Below are 5808 nucleotides of genomic sequence, written 5' to 3'. Positions count from 1 at the left end.
CACTTTATAATTTAATTCAACCCAATATATTTTCTATTACCCAAAATAAATAACAATTAATCAATTAATTAAATTTAATTAATTAATTTCTCAATTAAATAATTTTTCAACCAAATTCTAGTTCTATTAAAGTCATAGTAACTTTACCGTAATAAAATTTATGAGGAAATATATTTAATTTTCATATTCAATAAAGTCATAATGACTAATTAATTTAATTTCATCTTGAACTCCAATTATTTAATTATAATTAATTAATAATAATTAAAAGAACCTTAAATTAATTCCTAAGTCGTTTCTTTCTTAGTAAGAAAGAGCATTCATTGCGGGTAGTGATACATACGACTTATTTCTCTTACTTAATCATTTTCTTTCATTTATATTCATTGGTTCTACATGTAATTTGTTTCTGGTTATCTTAAGCTAATGGAGGAACCGATTGGACATATATAATTAGACTAAAATACTTTTTAATTAAGTTTCAATTTTTTGCCTATTTATTATAACATTATTTAGTCACGAAATCATTCCACTAAAGTATTGTTGTAACACCCTTAACCCGTATCCGTCATCGAAACAGGGTTTCAGAACATTACTAGAATTTGTAGATCGCCTAAAAAAATTCAATTAAATACTTACCGATTCAATGCATCATGCAAATAAATATATTATCATTCAATCAACAGCTTGGCACTTGTATAAGCATCAAACAACAACATTGTTAGTATACTAGTACATATTTCATATAAATTCAACATTGATATACTTATTTTCTCGACATGTCACACTTGAGTTTAATAATTGTCTTTACCTACATAATTTTCTTGTATCAACATATCAAAGATAATCATATATGTACATGTCATGAAACATATCATTCTCGTACCGTTTCTTTATAAGTATATATCATTCATTTCATTATATCAATAATTCATGCTCCATCATTTCCATATATTTTATGTATATTTATTCCAGAATAGTTTATATCAAACTTAACATAAATTATATTCCATGTACTTATACTTATTTTGTTTATCTATCTTCATAATTATTTCATACAACTATTTTGTACATATATTTCCATATGACCAGTTCTTGTAAACATTTCACACAACCATTTCATATTACCATTCGCCATCTGATACATATTACCTAAATATCAATTGTTCAACAGATGTCATAGCGTCTCCCATCCTTATTTATCTTTGACATGACGCCATAGTGTCTTTCAACTATGGTCTTACTCATTTTCTGTCATGTTACCATGGTATCTTTCAACCATGGTCTTATTCTTTTCATGTCACGTTGTCATGGTATCTTTCAACCATGGTCTTATTCATTTCATGTCACGCTGCCATGGTATCTTTCAACCATGGTCCTCTTCATTTCCCGTCATGTTGCCATGGTATCTCTCAACTATGGTCTTATTCTTTTCATGTCACGTTGCCATGGTATCTTTCAACCATGGTCTTATACATTTCATATCATGTTGCCATGGTATCTTTCAACCATGGTCTTACACATTTCATTTCAGAGAGCGCACTCCTGCGAACCTCATCCTTACAGCGGGATTACCAGTCCAGGCTAAATCCCCTGCAACAACAATTACTCTAATGAACTTGGATCTGAATTACCAGTCCAAGCTAAATTCAGACCCTAATTCCGATTACCCGTCCAAGCTAAATCCATTTTACATATATTCTTCGGGAGGGCTATAACAGGATAGGATCACCCGTCCAGGCTAGATCCTTTTTTTACCGTCAATTCCTTTTCAGAGATCCATCGAATTTTCCTTTCATTCAACCGAGATTTCTTTCCCTTTTTATCAGATATATCAATGTTTCATCAATTTTCATACAATGAATATTCAAATCATATTCACATCAATAACATACATTTCAAGCATTTAAGAATATAATTCAACATACACGAACTTACCTGGTGAAATTGCAAAAATATTAAGATTCAGGGGCATTTAAGTAATTTACCATTTTCTCAATTTTCACCCGATCTTAAATTGATAATTTCATTCAATTTATTAATTTAAATAATAAAACAATTCATTCCCTTCAATTTGGTCATTTTTGACATTTTTACAAAATTGCCCCCTAAAGTTTTACTTTTATTCAATTTAGTCTCTAAGCCTAAAACATGCAAATTAGCCATGCTAGCTGAATATTAATATAAATTTTCCTCATTCTCCTATCCATTCCACATCCTTAATGTATATAACACACTTGTAAGTAACATTATCTATAATTTTTATTATTTACTTTTATGAATATTCAAGCTGTCCATCTGTGTCATAGTCACTAAATTATTATATCTGGAGTTATAGAACTAAAAGTTAAGATCCGCTAATTTTACCTGAAACTAGACTCATATATCTTCTTACCATAAAATTTTCAGAATTTTTGGTTAAGCCAATAGGTACAGTTTATTCTTTAAAGTTATCCCTGTTTTGCTGTCTGACAATTCTAATCTTTCTTCACTAAAAATTAATTATCTCCTCGTACAGAATTTTAATGATTTTCCCGTTTATTTATCTTGAAAACAGACTCATTCAATATTATAAAAATATAAATTTAATCCCATAATTATTTTTCTCCAATTTTTGATGATTTTCCAAAGTCAGAACAAGGGAACCCGAAATCATTCTGACCTTGTCTCACAAAATTTATTATATCTTATGATTTACAATTCCATTGCTTACATAATTTCTTCTATAAGAAACTAGAATCACTAAGATTTAATTTCATATCTTATTCATCCTATAATTTGATTTCTACAATTTTTTGTGATTTTTCAAAATTAGACTACTGCTGCTGTCCAAAACTTTTTAGTGCAAGATATTAATTACCATGTTTATAACACCCTTATTTTCTTTTTCTACACTATTTCTCATCACTTTCTCTTATTTTCTCTTCACTAACATATCAAGAACATAGGACCATATGTAAGGAAACTCTACATTAACATTAATCCCATGCTTTTTCAATAATATCAAACTTAAAAATATATTGAAATCATGATGTTTTTACCTTGTTCTATTGATTTCAATCTTCATCTTGATTTTCTCTCCCCTTCAGCTTCTATTTCTTGAATCTAACTTGATATTCTAACTTTCCATAGTCTCCTTAACATTTTTCTCTCTTGGTAGCTATGGAAATTCTTTTGATTTTTGGGTAAAAATGGTGAATTTTTGGTAAAATGATCAAATTGTAAAGAAATGAAAACTTTTTTTCTTCTTGTTCTTCTCATGTTGGTTTTGCATGGGAAAAATGGATGAGAATTCCTCATCTTTCTTTCTTTATATAGTAATAAAATAATGATAAAAAATAATAAAATATCTTATTAAAATATTAATAAAATAATATTTATCTAATTAAATAATTATAAAATATCAAAATATCTCTAGCATCATTATTACTTTCTAGATTTCTCTCTCTTCCAATTGACCATTTTTTCCTTTATTATCTTTTAAAATTCCATCATTGAGTCATCATTTAATTTGATAAAATTACAATTTAGTCCTTCATAGTTCTTCACCTATTCAATTTGGCCCTAATTCATTCATTTTCCTTAGTTTCTAGATCATTCCACCCTTAAAATATTTACACTATTGGTCCTTCAACTTTTTTATTTTTACACTTTAACCTCTCAAATTTTGAGTATTTACTCGTGTGCAACAAAACTTTTCCCTCTTTTACAATTTAGTCCTTTCTTGAATTAATATATCATAATATACTTCTCAGATTGACATAACTCAAAATTTCCTTTTTTGTTCTTTTATTTTCTTATTTTACTATATCAAGGATAATATCTTCTGTAAAAAATTTTAGGGTATTAAAATTGTGGCTGAGCTCTCCCTTATTATATACCATTACAGAATCTACTTAATAAATGCTTGGTCAACGATCTCATTATAAGTGTATTACCCTAATAGAATATCCTTAATCTTTTTGGGGATGAATTTGTTCTACCAATATGATCCTATTTTATCTTATGGTAACCATTACATTTTCTTCATAAAAGTTAATTACTATCACATAGTAATTTAATCATTTATCATAAAGACAAATGACCCGTGACCACATTTACTTTCAATCTATCATGTAATGCTGATGAAAGGATATCATTTACCCTTCATAGGGCTATGAATTTCATTATTGTAAAATGATGCTACATACTGCAAAAATTGTATACCCAACTTACCAATTTTTGGTTCCTTATTTGTTTAAACTCAGGCTTTTGTTTACATCAAAGTATGTGAGTCGTAGTCTTTCATCCACTCAAGATTAAGGTATGTCCCACTATGAACGTCACAAGTAAATAAATCTATAAACAGATCTAGGATCTATTCTACTTAGGTCTTGTTTGATGTATTATCAGTTTAGTTAGTCACATTTATGTCTCTATCTATAGAAGTCATCTGCTCTAATACCCAAGACAAGGTATCTCTCTAATTGGACTTGATAGACAACGTATTAGTCTTTTAATTAGTTTGCTCATTTCGATTAGACTAAAGACTTGTTTTGTCACACCCTCGTTTGGAGAGCCGATTCAGTTTGGGAGATTACTTTGGCAAAGACCGCCTAAGTCACGAGACTTAGACTGGATGAGGATGGTAACTTCATAGCGAAGTTCTTGGTTGTGGCGAGAACCTTATTAGGTGGACTTTTCTGCTAATAAGAACACCACATGTGTTTTTGTGTTGTTGCTGATGTAAGTATAATAGTTAGTGGGACACGTTTAAGTCTTCCATCATGCTAATGGAGGTAACGTGTCAATAATTAGGACACATGGGAAGCCTTGTAGGATGTGATTAATTAGTGGAAGCGTGTGAGAATGACGACTGATTAGAGTTAATCTTGAGTGGGATTTGGGTATGAGTTATCTATAAATAGGATAGCCTAGTAGTGGAGAGAAGACTTATGTTTCATCTTCGCTGCTAGTCTTTATTATCATCAAAGAAAACCATGAGAGTTGTTCATCGTTAATGAAGGTGTTGTCTGTTAAGCTTAAGAGAGCATCTGTCCTAAGTCATCTACTGGTAAACTCTTAAACCTCCCTTTAAGTTTTACCAAATAGAAAGAAGTTATACGAAAGGTTCAGTAGGATTTTCATTTGAATACTAGATAAGAAGGAAACTTCTATCAAGGAACTGTTTGAATGTCTACATATTCTTCCTATTTCATAAATTTTTGGTTGTTTTTTTATATTTAAAGAAGTCATTTTATTTTGTTTTAGCAAAACAAACATGAAAAGGTCCCAATACCAAAGGGAAAAAACCCGTAGAGTAGATAAAACCCGTGTGATTGGACTTTATGCTTCTTGTTCTATTTCGGCAGTAACTGAAATTGTTGTTGAATTTGGAGCACATTCATCGACGTCGACAAAGTGGGTATATAACTCTAGTATAGCTAATCCACTAGAACAATGTGAATTAAGCATTACCTCAACCTCCATGTCACTTCTGAGCTCAAATAAATCATATCTATTTGACGGTGGTTATACAATAATGGGTTCAAGTTTAATGCCACCTGAATATGACACTTTATAAACCCCACAACTTATACCATAATATAGGGAAAAAAACTAAGGGTTTTCCAGTATAATCAATTTATTTTTTTTGTCCGTCTCTACCAAAGTAATATCATTAACCTCATTGTTTGAAACATGTGACAAATTTGGGGGCAAGAAGACTTTCAAGGGAGGAATGACTGTAGCGCTGGAGATAGGAAAAAAGAATAAGTTGATTTTATTAGAAATCCCCTTAATTTTTCCTTATGATTATGATCTTAAACT

The sequence above is a fragment of the Gossypium arboreum genome, chromosome 4, assembly GCF_025698485.1.
Source record: "Gossypium arboreum isolate Shixiya-1 chromosome 4, ASM2569848v2, whole genome shotgun sequence".
Lineage (NCBI taxonomy): Eukaryota > Viridiplantae > Streptophyta > Magnoliopsida > Malvales > Malvaceae > Gossypium > Gossypium arboreum.
The sequence above is the reverse complement of the archived record's forward strand: the minus strand, read 5'-3'. Positions refer to the sequence as shown.